The sequence below is a fragment of the Anabrus simplex genome, chromosome 2 (assembly GCF_040414725.1).
Source record: "Anabrus simplex isolate iqAnaSimp1 chromosome 2, ASM4041472v1, whole genome shotgun sequence".
Taxonomy (NCBI): Eukaryota; Metazoa; Arthropoda; class Insecta; order Orthoptera; family Tettigoniidae; genus Anabrus; species Anabrus simplex.
Window position 1 is genome coordinate 157,393,859 of NC_090266.1, and position 17,880 is coordinate 157,411,738.

Below are 17,880 nucleotides of genomic sequence, written 5' to 3' on the forward strand. Positions count from 1 at the left end.
ATCTTGCAAAGCAATTTTGCTTTAAATACGCGCTGTGCACTTCGTGAGCGTTAGTCATCGTCCAGTGCTGACATTATGAGATAGGTGTGCGTCAAACATGCTTGTAAGAAGAAGAAGAAGTCAGTATCAGCAGCTTGCTAAGTTTGAATCAGGTCGTGTACTAGGGCTACGAGGAGGTGGATGATCTCTCCACGATATTGTAGGACTTGGCAGGGATGTATCCACAGTTCATCAACAAGAAGACCGGGGTCCGGGCGCACACGAGCCACTACAGAGAGGGAACACCGCCGTGTGGTGGATCGTACTGCATCTGCAGTGGCCATCACAGCTTCAGTTAGCACCAGAGTGACCCAGCAAACTGTAAAAAAATCTGTTACTTGAGGGACAGCTCCGAGCCAGACGTCCTGTAGCATTCATACTATTAACTCCGGAATCATTGCCATCTGCGACTTCGGTGGTGTCAAGCTAGAGCTCATTGGAGGGCGGAGTGGAGATCTGTTGTGTTCTCAGATGAATGCCGTTTCTGTTTTGGTGCCAGTGATTGCGGCAAGTTGGTAAGAAGGAGGCCAGGCGAGCACTTGGAACCAAACTGTCTGCGACGTCATCACACTGGACCTACACCAGGAGTTATGGTCTGAGAAAGATTTTCTTTGACAGCGGCGTTATCCCAAGAACGTTAACAGCGGACTTGTACGTCAGACTGGTGACTGACCGGTTGTGATGCCATTCTGTCTCAGTATTCAACGGGGTGTTTTCCAACGGAATAACCCTCGTCCTCACACCGCTGCTATCACCAAACGTGCTCTACAAAATACTGATCAACTGCCCTGACCTGCGAGATCTCCAGCTTTATCCCCTTGAGCACGTATAGGACATTATGGGATGACAAAAGTAGTGTCATCCATTAACCATTGCTGGTCCGACTCGTTGGCTGAACGGTCAGCGTACTGGCCTTCGGTTCAGAGGGTCCCGGGTTCGATTCCCGGCCGGGATGGGGATTTTAACCTTAATTGGTTAATTCCAGTGGCACGGGGGCTGGGTGTTTGTGTTGTCTTCGTCATCATTTCATCCTCATCACGACGCGCAGGTCGCCTACGGGAATCAAATAGAAAGACCTGCACCTGGCGAGCCGAACCCGTCCTGGGATATCCCGGCACTAAAAGCCATACGACATTTCATTTACCGTTGCTGATTTGACTGATCATGTGTAATAGGTGTGGAATTCCATTCCACTAGGCACCTGTATGACACACGTTTGCATGCTTGCATTCAAAATCGTGGTGACTACAGCGGTTATTAATGTACCACGATGTCACACGTCTTCTCGTTCCCGACAAGTAGTCCCTTTATTAAGTCAGCTTTGAGTGCTGTTTCTTTTTTACATTTTGACAGTGCTCTACAGCGCTATTCCAGATACTGTAACAAGCCCATTATATAATTTTAAAGATAAATTTTCTTGTTCCAGATACTGTAACAAGCCCATTATATAATTTTAAAGATAAATTTTCTTGTTTTCAGAGCAGATATTAGCAATTTCCTTTCTTTCTTAATCCATTTACCCTCCAGGGTTGCTTTTTCCCACGTACTCAGCGAGGGATCCCACCTCTACCACCTCAAGGGCAGTGTCCTGGAGCGTGAGACGGTGGGTCGGGGATACAACTGGACAGGAGGACCAGTACCTCACCCAGGCGTCCCTCACCTGCTATGCTGAACAGGGTCCTTGTTGGGGAATGGGAAGATCGGAAGCAATAGACAAGGAGGAGGGAAGGAAGCGGCCGTGGCCTTAAGTTAGGTACTATCTCGGCATTTACCTGGAGGAGAAGTGTGAAACCACGGAAAACCACTTCTAGAATGGCTGAGGTGAGAATCGAAATCCCGTCTAATCAGTTGACCTCCCGAGGCTGAGTGGACCCAGTTCTAGTCCTCGTACCACATTTCAAATTTTGTGGCAGAGCCGGGAATCAAACACGGGCCTCCAGGGGTGGCAGCTAATCACACTAGGCGGAATATTAACAATTAAAGACTGAAAATTTCCAAACCTCTCTTTTCTCAGAAGTGATATTTTTGACTAAACGTGTTTTTGCTTGTAAGCTCGTGATATTGACATGAGTAGGGTGAAGCCTATTCAGACCAGGCTCTGAGGTCATTAATAGATATTAAGAACGTTGAACACTCGTGTTTGATTACGAATGTTAACGATGGGCTCAACAGATAGCCAACGGTAGGCAGAGGCAAATGTACTTCCTTATATGAGGTAATAAATTTAAAAAAATTGATAAGAAAATAAAATTGCCAATAATAATAATAATAATAATAATACAAATTATCAATAAAATAAATAATCGTCATTAACGGAGAATAGCGGTGTTGAAAGTGATGGAAGATAGTCTTAGTACCTCTTCTCTTCCGTTGAGTAACGGAGATAAATCTTTAATCTCTTTCCCTTTGGAGTTCTTAAAAAGTAGGCTGCTTCCATAAATTAAGCATCAGACTGTAATAGAGAAAATAGTCACAAATTTTCTTATAGAGAGCACAACACAGCATGAGTTCGTGTCTATAAGATTTTAGGAATATATTGTTGTCTAATGCACTTGCGTTCCTTTCATTTCTGAGCATTGTCATTTCTGTCAGTTCATTCTTTGAGCAATTAGATTTCTAGTACTTCACTAATCTTAGATTTATCAAAGATGACCTAATAACATTATCGCTGTTATACAGGGTGGTCGGAAACAACTTGAATCGCAGATATGAGCGTTAGAGAGTTGGTCATGCCGATAGATAATTTGAGAAAAGTAATCCGATATCTCACTCCGTTGTAATTTTTTCAGCAGCTGAAGTTAGCAAATCAGACAGCTTCGCGGGCGAATTCAGATGGGCTATGTGGTGCGGTGTTGTTAAATCTACATGTGGCTTAAGCCTTCAGGTCGGTATTAAAAGTTGGACAAGTTTTACCCTACAGCGGTAATACATGTTAGAAAAATATAATTTTACACGCTGTCACAAACATTGCTATAACTTCTAAACGACTGGCCTGATTTTGTTCAAAATAAGTTGATACGCAGTTCATATCATGCAGATGTATCTACATACGAACAGGTGGCATACAAAGTGATAAAATGCCTAATTACCTTCTTGTTAGAATACAGTTCTAATCAACAGGCGTCCATGACCACTCGGGCGAGCATTCACTTATATTACTATCACTATGTACATCACACACAATTTCCTGCTGTGAATAAATAATCATCATCAAACATCACTAACACTTTCATTATCACTCGGATTATTTTCATCATTACTTTCACCTAATATGCGATCGAGTGCTGCATTAGAAAAATACAGAACATGCGAGGACGCCGCCATGTTGTTTACAACAATTGACGTTGATGAAACAAATTATTTTTACGCCAACACAATGCCGCATTACGGTAGAAGATACTCCCCTGTATAGAATGATACCCTGTGCTGCGAACCATGCTAAAAGTTCACGTTGGCAACCAACAGCTAGCCTAGTCCGTACAGGTATACGTCAAACCGCTCCTGGCTTATGTTTTGTAGGGCCGTACACGTAGACGTTGAACCAGCTTGAGCAGTTAAGAACGTCATGAGAGCACCAATCAACTCTGCCTAAGCTTGCGTTGCACTGTGAGTCTAAGTCCGCAGTATGCATTCCATATGGCTGAAAACGAACATTTGCGCCTCGTACAAATTTAGCAACATCGCCTCGCAATGCCCATTTGAATTTGCCCGCGAAGTAATCTGACCGGCTAAATTCAGCACGTGATTAAATGTATCAGTATGACCAACCCTCTAACGCTTCACGCTAACGGTTCACGTTGTTTCCGACCGTCCTGTATGTCATAAATGTTTAGAGCAGAGTGGTCTCGCGTAAGTCTTCTTCTTATTATTTTATTACCTTGCAAGCTCCTAGTTTTACGTGACTGCTGATATCGTGACCATAGCCATGGAAACTCAGTTTTATCGGAATCCAAAACAACAGTGACGTGAACTTTAATTTCAAAAATCCCACATGGAAGGCCGGTATTCGATCCGTGGCCGCCATTTTGAGAGCCCAGTGGCTATGTCACTCAGCTATCATGACTCCTTTTTAAAGAATTAACATGGTAATTACATTTACTGGGTACGCTATTTAGGACAGTGTGCCATTGGTCTGACAGGAACGTACATTTCCCATGTAGGTCCTCCCCCCCTCCCTCCCTCCCCAAATTTGAAAGCAGTGTATTGTGACTTTTGTTGTCATATATAATCTTTCCTTTTCTTGACTATTATATTTATAAGAGGTTCCTGAGTACTGAATTTGGCATTATCAATAGAAATAGAAATTCTCCGAAGTTGACGTCCTTAACACAGTGGTGGAATTAAACAGACTTTCACTATTTTTGGTGAAATTAAACCCACTTTCACTATTTTTATGAACCAGGCTGGGTAGCTCAGGCGGTAGAGTGCTGACTTTCTGAGCTCAATTTGGCAGGTTCGATCCCGGCTCAGTCCGATGGTATTTGAATATGCTCAAATACGTCAGCCTCGTTTCTGTAGATTTACTGGCACCTTAAAGAACTCCTGTGCCGGCCCCGTGGTGTAGGGGTAGCGTGCCTGCCTCTTACCCGGAAGCCCCGGCTTCGATTTCCGGGAAGGTCAGGGATTTTTACCTGCATCTGAGGGCTGGTTCGAGGTCCACTCAGCCTATGAGATTACATTTGAGGAGCTATCTGACGGTGAGATGGTGGCCCCGATCTAGAAAGCCATGAATAATGGTCGCGAGGATCCATCGTACTGACCACATGACACCTCGTAATCTGCAGACCTTCGGGCTGAACAGCGTTCTCTTGGTAGGCCATGGTCCTTCGGGGCTGTTGCGCCTTGGGGGGGGGGAGCGTTAAAGAACTCCTGTGGGACAAAATTTCGGCACCTCAGCATCTCCGAAAACCGAAAAAGTAGTTAGTGAGACGTAAAACCAATAACATTATTATTATTATTATTATTATTATAATTATTATTATTATTATTATTATTATTATTATTATTATTATTATTATTATTATTATTACAATGTCTGGCTACCGCGTAAAGAACACGAAACATTCACGTGCTCTTGTGCTGAGAGACATGATAAGGATGACCGCGTGAAAAGGCCTGGAATTCCTCCAACGAGGTAATTCCTTTACCATCTTAAAATAGGTAATTTTAATTCCACAAAATTTAAAATAATATAGTTCGTGGTATGAGTTCCCGAAGTCGAGGAGGAAAAGCCTTCTCTAGAATCCTGTTGTTCTCCACAAGCTCTACTGTTTGTGAAATAACTGAAGTTCATCGAATTATACAAGGGCCGGGCTGAGTGGCTCAGACGATTGAGGCGCTGGCCTTCTAACCCCAACTTGGCAGGTTCGATCCTGGCTCAGTCCGGTGGTATTTGAAGGTGCTCAAATACAACAGCCTCGTGTCGGTAGATTTACCGGCACGTAAAAGAACTCCTGCGGGACTAAATTCCGGCACCTCGGCGTCTCCGAAAACCGTAAAAAGTACTTAGTGGGACGTAAGGCCAATAACATTATTATTATTATTATTATTATTATTATTATTATTATTATTATTATTATTATTATTATTAACTATACAGGGAAGAAACATAGATGTTGAATACCAGTGAGACTGATATTGTTTGACTTATATCGCAGAATTCTCGCGCTTGATAACATATGTGCACCGGGCGAGTTGGCCGTGCGGTTAGGGGCGCGCGGGTGTGAACTCGCATCCGGGAGATAGTGGGTTCGAATCCCACTGTCGGCAGCCCTGAAGATGGTTTTCCATGGTTTCCCATTTTCACACCAGGCAAATTGTGGGGCTGTACCTTAATTAAGTCCACGGCCGCTTCCTTCCCATTCCTAGGCCTCTCCTGTAACATCGTCGCCATAAGACCATCTGTGTCGGTGCGACGTAAAGCAAATAGCAAAACGATATAATAATAATAACATGTGTGCTGCGGGTCAGTATTTTTCCCATAACATTTCCACATAGAGGTTTTTACAGCCACAACGACGATATTTGACATATGACGCATTGAGCATATGACTTGAACTGTCTTTAACATCCCGCTCCTTGTTATATGGTGAATGATAGATGAAAATGCTTTCCTCATTTTGATTATTAAAAGTTCAGAAGTAGCTATGCGTAAGAGATTATATGTTTTAAAAACCTTTTAAATAAATGGGTGAACTTAATAAGTACACACTGGCTTAATAAAACTTTCTTAAGATTCCAAATGAAAATAATCATCCTACTGGAAATAAGACAATTTCGTAATGAAGCATTTCTAATATGGATGTGAAATTGGTACCTATAATTTTTCTTCTCTTTTTCGATAAGGTAAATAGTGGTTGCTATGGCCACTAACCATGATTTTATGAGCAATATGTTCCAATTACCTGTTTACTTGTATTGCAGCAAGGAACATTGCAGATACGTGTGAGTTCTTGTTTGGACTTCCACTCGTATCTGAATGTGGGTAATAGTTTTAGACAATGATGTGATTTGCTTATAAGGACATGTGCCTAATTGATTTCCTCTCCTACCTTCCTCTCCCTCATGCCACAAGTAGCACATTGCATCAGTGTTGCCGCTTTTGTGAACAGATACGTCGTAGGTCCACAATTGCTTCTTGTAAAATACAACAGATGATTTCAGCAAGGGCGTTGAGGGGTATTGCCGTAAATCAAAGGCGTGGTATCTGTAACTGAGGAGTGTCTCTTCCACAGGCGTTATCTCCACCCTAAGAAAGTTGTGGAAAAACGCAAAGAAACGTATAGTAAATGGCACGTGTAACATACCCATAATAGGGTATGGTACTACTTATAAGGAATTACATCTTCTTGGTCTGGATTGCTCATGGAAATCGATAGCATTCAACTACGGGAATGCACGTGGACGAAATGCTGAAAAGAAAAAAGTGGAAACAGCACCTTTTGAACACGCACCCCTCAATTGTATTTATTCGTTTTTCCAAACTCTTTATCATGGTTTTCCTTCGGTGATTTCACCTTTTACAGATTGCGTGTGATGTTTACGTAACTCATCTGCCCTTTTCTTTTTTTCTTCGGCATGATTCTGTACTGTTAATTTCATTTTAAGGAGGCTAACACCGATGGCAGGTATCTTGCTTTTGGTTGTTTGAAAGTGAAGCCTCTAAAAGTAATGACTTACAGTACTCACTGCAGAATTACAGAAAGCAGCAATGACATGTTAAAAATTATCACAGTTATAAGTAGACATCGGATGAATATGGTTTATAAATAACCAATAGAAGCATGCAGCTATGTTGCGAAAAGAGGTGTGCAGTGTGCAGTTTATTTTCTTGGTATTAAACAATTGTATGAAATGCAAACGTAAGATTCCTTTAGTAGACCCACGCGATTCACCCACACTAATACATAAAATCATGATCATCAATAAACAAATGAATGAAAAACAAAATGCCGCGCTCTGCTTACAGCTGCGGCTGTCCCACTGGTACAAACAATCCGAGTATAGTTTGTGAGACGTATCAACCTATCATTGTTCTCTGTTAAATCATATGTACACGTCTCCTAGATAAGACACAGTGTGTTAATCTTCATACATACATACATACATACATACATACATACATACATACATACATACATACATACATACATACATACATACATACATACATACATACATACATACATACATCATTTATAGACCGTTATGCCTTTCAGCGTTCAGTCTGAAAGCCTCTGTGAATGTACAAAATGTCGTCACAATCCTCTATTTGCAACTAGTGGTGTGGTCTAATTTAGTTCTATACCTCTTATCTTTAAATCATTAGAAATTGAGTCTAACCATCGTCGTCTTGGTCTCCCTCTATTTCTCTTACCCTCCATAATAGAGTCCATTATTCTCCTAGGTAACCTATCCTCCTCCACTCGCCTCATATGGCCCCACTACCGAAGCCGGTTTATGCGCACAGCTTCATCCATAGAGTTCATTCCTAACTTAGCCTTGATCTCCTCATTCCGAGTACCCTCCTACCATTGTTCCCACCTGTTTGTACCAGCAATCATTCTCGCTACTTTCATGTCTGTTACTTCAAACTTATGAATAAGATATCCTGAGTCCACCCAGCTTTCGCTCCCGTAAAGCAAAGTTGGTCTGAAAACAGACCGATGTAAAGATAGTTTCGTCCGGGAGCTGACTTCCTTCTTACAGAATACCGTTGATCGCAACTGCGAGCTCACTTGCATTAGCTTTACGACACCTTGATTCAATCTCACTTACTATATTACCATCCTGGGAGAACATACAACCTAAGTACTTGAAATTATCTACCTGTTCCAGCTTTGTATCACTAATCTGACATTCAATTCTGTTGAATTTCTTACCTACTGGAATCAATTTAGTTTTCGAAAGGCTAATTTTCATACCATACTCATTGCACCTATTTTCAAGTTCCAAGATATTAGACTGCAGGCTTTCGGCACAATCTGCCATTAAGACCAAGTCGTCGGCATAGGCCAGACTGCTTACTACATTTCCACCTAACTGAATCTCTCCCTACCATTTTATACCTTTCAGCAGATGATCCATGTAAATACGAACGGCAAAGGTGAAAGATTTCAGCCTTGTCCAAACCCTGTAAGTACCCTGAACCAAGAACTCATTCTACCATCAATTCTCACTGAAGCGCAGTTGTCAACATAAATGCCTTTGATTGATTTTAATAATCTACTCTTGACCCCTTGGACCCCAAGTATGGTGAACATCCTTTCTCTCGGTACCTTGTCATATGCTTTCTCTATATCTACGAATCATAAACACAACTGTCTATTCCTCTCGTAGTATTATCACAATTACCCGGCGCGTACTGAAAATCTGATCCTGACAGCCCCTCTGTGGTCTGAAACCACACTGGTTTTCATCCAACTTCCTCCCATCCACCGATCGCACCCTCCCTTCCAAGATGCCAATGAATACTTTGCCTCGTATGCTAAGCAATGATATACCTCGATAGTTGTCGCAATCCTTCTTGTTCCCTTGCTTATAGATAGGTGCAATTACTGCTTTTGTACAATCTGCAGGTACCTTACCAACACTCCATGCTAATCTTGCTACTCTATGAAGCCATTTAATCCCTGCCTTCCCACTCTGCTTCACCATTTCAGGTCTAATTTAATCTATTCCTGCTGCTTTATGACAATGGAGTTTATTTACCATCCTTTCCACTACCTGAAGCGTAATTTCACCAACACAATTTTCCTCCTCCCCATCAGCTCCGTTGTTCGCGACATCACCATGAAGATTTCCTTTTACGTTTCAATACACATGATGCATCAAAATCATTAATCCTGCAAGAAAACCGTGTAATAAAATACAAACGTGAAGAAACACACTTACATGCACATTCCTAAGTCATTTTCCACTACACGCCCTACTTTTCCTGTCCATAATTTTTTTTGCTGTACACTACAGCAATTTTCTCGATGTTTTCTGGTATAAATTTTCGGCGTTCGTCTGTTAAAATTAGCTTCAATAACGGAGAATGATTTCTATACATCCGCGGATGTGACAGGACAGTACTTCAGTTCGGGAGCGCAACCTGTGTTCTTGCCTTGATTTTTCCTTGAAATCATACGACGTCTGTAATGTTCATTAGAACAAGGCCACTCATTCCGCAAGAGTTCACGGCATTAATCACTTTACATTTTGTTGAAGACTGGTTTTAAAACATGTTAGAATATGCATAATAAGAATCGAAAACATGCAAAATAAATCCGAAATTTGAAATGTATGCACTAATCTCAAATATATACAAATATGCATGTATACATACACTTATATTCGTACAAAAACACACCATAAGGCCTTGAGTTGGCGCTGTATGTGTTGTGTGAATGCAGTCAGTGTGATGCCTCTCCCCCTGTCTGCGGCGAACCAGAATGCGGCCATCATTTTCAAACAAACAGAACCTGGATTCGTCCGAAAACACTATCTGTTGCCATCCCTGTCCCCAATGACGTCGTTCCATACACCATTTCAGTCTAGCATGTTTATGCACATTAGTCAAAGGTAGGCTGAGAAGTGGACGACGCGCCGGTGGTGTCTGAAGGTGCTCAAATACGTCAGGCCTGTGTCGGTAGATTTACTGGCGCTTAAAAGAACTTCTGCGGGACAAAATTCCGGCACCTCGGTGTCTCTGAAAACTGTCCAAAGTAGTTAGTAGGACGAGAAAGCAATGACGTTATTAATTAAGAGTAAACGTCATGAGAAGTATATTACCGTAAAAGAAAGACACGAAGTATTTTAATATAGAAAAAGGGTAGTGACCGATAACAAGGACTTTGTGCTTATATCCTTCGTTATCCATTCGGCTACCTGTAATCTGTGTGTAACTTGCTGAGTTTAGTTGCTGTTGGCTTTGTCCGACTCACTGGCCTTCGGTTCAGAGTGTCTCGGGTTCGATCCCCGGCAGTGTCGTGGATTTTAATAGCATCCGATTAATTCTACTGGCTCGGGGACTGCGTATTTGTGTTTGCCCCAACACTTTCATCGACATGTTCAGACCACCACCACAGAAACACGCAATAGTGATTACATCCTTCCATGTAGAGCTGCCGTCAGGAAGGGCATCCGGTAGAAAAACAGAGCCAAATCCACATGTTCGACACAGTTCGTGACCGCGACCCCACAGATGTGGGAAAAGCGGAAGTAGAAGAAGTTGCCGTTGGCCTATTGCATGTTGTAGACATTTTACTTTGCGGGTAAATGAATTACTCATCGCATACATGTTTCTGCGTTGGTATTTTCTCCTGAAAGTTTCTTTTAATGGCTCGTTTGGCTAGTAGGCTAGAGTGTGAATGTATCTGACAAAAATAGGGAAGTGTCACAGTCTGTAAACAATGTTCTAAACATCTCATTTTCAGTGGAAATGCAACAAACTTTTGATCGTGATTGTAATAATAATAATAATAATAATAATAATAATAATAATAATAATAATAATAATAATAATAATAATAATAATTTTATTGTTTTTGTCCCTCTGTTTTATTTATGGTTTTCGGAGATGCCGAGGTGCCTGAATTTTATCCCCGGGGAGTTATTTTATGTGCCAGTAAATCTACCGGCATGAGGACGACGTATTTGAGCACCTTCAAATATAACCGGACTGAGTCAGGATCGAACCTGCCAAGTTGAGGTCAGAAGGTCAGCGCCTCAGCCGCCTGAGCCACTCAGTCCAGCGATCATTGTTTCTTTATATTTCGTTCTTTTAATTATAGTGTTTCTCTTGGAACTGTCGTGATCTCAAATGTAACGTAATTCAATATAATTTCGAATCCTTGTATTTGAAAAAAAAAATCAGCTGATGTCGAGAAATATCGATATTTTGTTCTACTAATCTCAGCAAGTATCGATATCGAATAAAATATTGATAGTTTAATATATCGGAACGTCCCTGCAAGAAGGAGCAAATGAGGAAGAAATTTCGTGTGGCTCTGTGTGATCTAGTACAAATGGTCAAGAGCATATACTGCTAACAGGCGACGTCTATCCCAGTATTGGATATAGAATTTAAGGATAATGTGAGGAAAATATGGATACTGGAAGGAACGGGAAGCATTTACTATATTTCTGTGTAAATGTATGATTATCAACTGTTACGTTTAGATTTTCAACTTCCTGATAATATTAGACTGGCTCGGGAAATTTCACTGGTTGTAAGTACATTTCCGATCTGTCATACCTGTCACGATCTTCTTGCTATATTGCGCCTTTGCGGTGACGAGAACGTAACTTCCCTTAATAATAATAATAATAATAATAATAATAATAATAATAATAATAATAATAATAATAATAATAATAATAATAATTAATAACGTCTGATTCATTGACTGAATGGTCAGCGTTGAGACCTTCGGTTCAGAGGGTCCCGGGTTCAATTCCCAGCCGGGCCGGGGATTTGAATCGTGTCTGATTAATTATTCTGACCTGAGGACTGGGTGTTTGTGTTTGTCCCAACACTTTCCTCTTCATATTGAGACAACGCACTGCCAACTAGCACAAAAGCAATAGTGATTACATCCCTCCATATAGTGTTGGCGTTAGGAAGGGCATCCTGCTGTAAAATAGGGTCAAATCCACATGTGCTACGCAGTTCGCACCCGCGACCCCCCTGGTGTGGGAAGGGCGGTAGAATAATACTAATAATATCACAGTCGCAAGTAGAAAAAGGCGATTACAATTCTACGGACCCTTACACAGTATGGAAAACAACAGGCTGGCAAATAAACTTATAAACCCTAAATCCCTGAAAAAACCGCAACAATTGGTTAGTGGAAATAAACGAAGATTTACAAGAAATTTCTATTAAATTGCCGAAGAAATCATCCAAGATAGAACAAACTTCAAAAGCTTAGTAAGCAAACATGAATTTTGCAGAGAAACATAAAAGAAAATATGCAGGTTGGACAAAAGTACTCAGAAAGGGACTCAGAGAATGAATATAAACATATTGCGAAGAAAAGAAGAAACATTGTGCTGAGTAGGTCAGAAAGAGAATAGAAGCTTTTGAAATGTAGTGTTGCAGAAGAATGCTGAAGGTGAGATGGGTAGATCGAACCACAAATGAAGAGATACTGAATCGAATTGGTGAGAGAAGAATAATTTGGCTAAATATGACGAGAAGAAGAGACAGAATGATAGGGCACACTTCAGACACCCAGGTCTTGTTCGGTTAGTTTTGAGGGAAGTATAGGTGGTAAGAACGGCAGGGGTAGACCAAGGTATAAATATGATGAAAAGATTAGAGTAGATGAAGGATGTAGAAGGACGTAGAAATGAAAAGTTTGGCACAGGATAGGGTGGTATGGAAAGCTGCATCAAACCAGTCTATGGACTGGTGACCCAAACAACAACAACAAATAAGTTGAGATTAGTGGAACAAAATATCGATATTTTTCGACGTCAGCTGATAATTTTTCAAATGCAAGGATTCAATATTATATTGAATTACATTAAATTTGGAATCACGAGATTGTAGATTTTCGTTCCGCAGGAATTATTTTTCATGCTGCTAAGTCTTCCGACGCGAGGCTGGATATTTGAGCATTTACAAATTGGGATCGAAACCACCAAATAGGGCTCAGAAGGCCAGTGCTCTACTGTCTGAGCCACTCAAAACAGCTTCTTTCAAGATAGAATATCCGCACAGTCGGTTGTCATTTAAAAGTGCTTAAATACGAGAGACAAGCGTCGGTAGATTTTCTGAGAAATCCCGTAATGTTGCTTTGATGAGCGCATGCAGTATATAGACTGAAGAGATTTTCTGCAAAACAATATCATTCTTAACATTATGCTATGAAATAACATGCTTTTGTGTCTTACCAAACCAATGTATGTACACACTCTTGACGAGTGTTATCAGATATTTATCCATTTTATTTATGTGGTTCATTCTAATACTGTGGCCCAGCTTAAAAATACTGGAAATGGCTTTACAGAATGCTCGCGAAAGAAAAATATTCAATTATCCAGAAACATAGATCAAATCGTTTTAAGGTAGCTTATCCAACGTATATGCTGACAGCCAATTGACAAACAAATTGAAGATAACTGCCGTCCAGTAGGTAATTGTAAAGTCCCTGGTGTAGGTGTAACATTTGAAGGTACTTGACGTATGAGCTGGAAGGAAATGGAGTTGGAAAAGCTACCAGAATGCAGTCTGCGCACTGAAGTGTGGAATGTTAGCAGACCATTGTGTTAACTATGTATTTAGTAGTTCCGGGAAGTACAGGAAATTCGAGGGTACATAACGGAACGATACCCAGCATTACCCTTGCCTTGGTTGAGTGAAAATGACCACTGGACGGTCGTCTCTTTGTGTCGCATACATACATACATACATACATACATACATACATACATACATACATACATACATACATACATACATACATACATACATACATACATACATACATACATACATACATACATACATACATACATACATACATACATACATACATACATACATACATACATACATACATACATTCATACATACATACATACATACATACATACATACATACATACATACATCCGACTCCTTTGCTGAATGGTCAGTGTTGAGGCCTTCGGTTCAGGGGGTCCCGTGTCCGATTCCCAGCCGGGTCGGTAATTTTAATCGCTTCTGATTAATTATTCTGGCTCAGAGGTTGGGCGTTTGTGATTGTCCCTACACTCTCCTCTTCATATTCAGACAACATCATTATACTACATTATCAATCACCACAGGAATACGCAATAGTCATTACATCCCTCCATATAGGGTTGGCGTCAGGAAGGTCATCCAGCCGTAAAACAAATGCGACACGGTTCGCACCCGCTACCCCACATGTGTAGGAAAAGCAGAAGAAGAACGTACGTACATACATACATACATACATACATACATACATACATACATACATACATACATACATACATTTTCCTCAAGTAAAGGAGAGTGATAGCCGAGTAGTATTGCTACTGGCTTCACACCAAGTTTGCCGTGGTTCGAATTCCGGACAGTGCATTTTGGATGTTTAAAATGAAGGGTCACGTTCCTGTAATTTGGATCCTTCAGTTTCTATTCCCCTAAGTATGGACATGCCTCTTGCCACTCACAATGGAACTGACCCCCCCCACTGATAGTGAGACCACCGTGAAACTAAGGCAGTGCACTGCTTACGTGTTGAAAAGAACACGCTGCGTTTCGGAGCTTCAAAGTTTGTGATTCGGAACGCCTAGTGCATAGGCAACTTTCCATCCACTCCTACTGCGCCTAGTGTGGAATTCTCGTTCGATTACATAAAGCATTGCCCGCTGAAGTAAAGGAGAAGAAACGATGATCAGTAATTTTTTTTTTCAATTTGCTCAACGTCGCACTGACACAGACAGGTCTTATGGCGACGATGGGATAGGAAAGGGCTAGGAGTGGAAAGGAAGCAACCGTGGCCTTAATTAAGGTACAGACCCAGCATTTGCCTGGTGTTAAAATGGGAAAACACGGAAAACCATCTTCAGGGCTGCCGACATTGGGGTTCGAACCGACTATCTCCCCGATGCAAAGTGATAGCTACGTGACTCAAACCGCGCGGCCACTTGCTCGGTGGTCAGTAATAAAGTAGATGTAGAAGTACAAATTACTTGAAAACTAACTGGTATAATTAAAAATATTGAAAATAATGATTGTGCTGAAGATCAGTATTTCAAGAGTATGGACGATGTTTTAAAAGATATCCAAAAATATGTGTCATATACACAGAACACACACTCACAATATATCCGGCTCCTTGATTATATGGTTAGGGTAATGGCTTTCACTTCAAATGGCCCCTGGTTCGATTTCTGGTCGGGCCGAGGATTTAAAATGCATATGGTTAATTCCCCTGGCTCGGGGACTGGGTGTTTGTTTTCATCTAAATACCACACTATCCACCACCTCAGAAACTCTCAATAGTGAATTCAATCCTCCTCAAAGTGCTAGCGTCAGGAAGGGCACCCGGCCATAAAAATGGGCCAAGACCACATCAAGTGCCGATTTCAGAAAAATTAAGAAAAAGCCACGAAGAAGAATCATAATTTATTTCTTGTATGTATCTTCCTGCTGATTAATATCCACCATCACCATTGCTACTTTAAAAAAATATTAGTAACAACGAACAAATGGCCATTCCTGTGGACTCCAGTTCAAAATCTGATGTTGTGTTTTTAGCCGCTTGGATATAAGTTTAAAGCAGACAATGCTGAATATTTTATGATAGATAAATGTAGAGAATATCTGTGGACGGCTTCTATAAGATGAAATTCCGAGCAAATTTAATTAAAATTAATCTTATAATCTACAAAATTATTCGACATTCCTCGACATGAGATTTCCACTCATTTTTATTTAAAGTCTAATAACTTATCACATCGACAACCCTTATAAAATTAAAATGCGCCGGGCTGAGTGGCTCAAACGGTTGAGGCTCTGGCCTTCTGAGCCCAACTTGGCAGGTTCGATCCTGGCTCAGTCCGGTGGTATATGAAGTTGTTGTTGTCCGTAGATTTACTGGCACGTAAAAGAACTCCTGCGGGACTAAATTCCGGCACCTCGATGTCTGCGAAAACCGTAAAAGTAGTTAGTAGGACGTAAAGCGAGTAACATTATTATAATAAAAAATTAAATTGTCACCTAAACTATCAGTAATGCCTTCCATAAAATTAACTTATATTTTATTTTTCAGCTTGAGAACTTGATAAAATTATACAAGATTTTCGTGTTTATTAATTTATCTATGATAAATTTAGGGTAATATGCTTCCTTCTTTTCCTGAGGCCCCGGGTTCGATTGCCGGTCGTTCAAGGTATTTGAATTCTGGACTAGATTACCGTTTAAACAAATTCTTACATGATCGCACAAAAACGTACGGAGAATTATTATCATTAAACTAAATTAAATCATGACATTAAGTCACTGACAAATTGATAACAAATGAAGAAATTCGTTGAATATGGAGACCATCCGTAAAGGGCTTGCATATAACAAAATTCCTAGTAAATTTCATGAAAATGAATCTTATAATCTGCCAAAACCTTACCTGCTGCTCGATTATTCATTTGTCTTACAGTCCCGGTTACTTTTAAAAAGATCACATTTGTATACCAAGGAATGTCACCATAAATTTAAATTAATTTTTAATTACTGCGTTGATGGCGTAAAAGTTCCTTATGGGGATAATTATAAGTACCTAGGTGTTAATATAAGGAAAGATCTTCATTGGGGTAGTCACATAAATGGGATTGTAAATAAAGGGTACAAATCTCTGCATATGGTTATGAAGGGTATTTCAGGATAGTATAAGGATGTAAAGGAGAGTGCATATAAGTCTCTGGTAAGACCCCACCTAGAGTATGGTTCCCGTGTATGGGACCCTCACCAGGATTACTTGATTCAAGAACTGGAAAGCATCCAAAGAAAAGCAGCTCGATTTGTTCTGGGTGATTTCCGACAAAAGAGTAGCGTTACAAAAATGTTCCAAAGTTTGGGGCGGTAAAACTTGCGAAAAAAAAAAAGACGAGCTGCTCGACTAAGTAGTTTGGTCTGAGCTGTCCGCGGAGACATAGCGTGGAATGACATTAGTAGAAGAATAAATTTGAGTGGTGTCTTTAAAAGTAGTTAGGATCACAATATGTAGATAAAGTTGGAATTCAAGAGGACAAATTGGGGCAAATATTCGTTTATAGGAAGGGGAGTTAGGGATTGGAATAACTTTCCAAGGGAGATGTTCAATAAATTTCCAATGTCATTGAAATCATTTAAGACAAGGGTAGGAAGACAACAGATCGGGAATCTGCCACCTGGGCGACTGCCCTAATTGCAGATCAGTATTGATTGATTGATATTGGCCCGACTCGTTGGCTGAATGGTCAGTGTAATGGCCTTCGCTTCAGGGGGTACCGGGTTCGATTCCCGCCGGGTCGGGGATTTTAATCGCTTCTGAATACTTCTGGCTCGGGGACCGGGTGTATTTGTCTGTCCCAACACTCTCCTCATCACATTCAGACAACATACCACACTACCAACCACCACAGAAACACGCAATAGTGATTACATCCCTCCGTATAGGGTTGGCGTCAGAAAGGGCATCCGGCCGTAAAATAGAGCCAAATCCCCATGTGCGACGCAGTTCACACCCACGACCACACAGGTGTGGGGAAAAGCGGTAGCAAAGGAAGAAGGAGATTGGTATTGATATCCATAATGACTGCCCTAGATACTCGACGAATATTTTCTGCAGACACTACCGTATA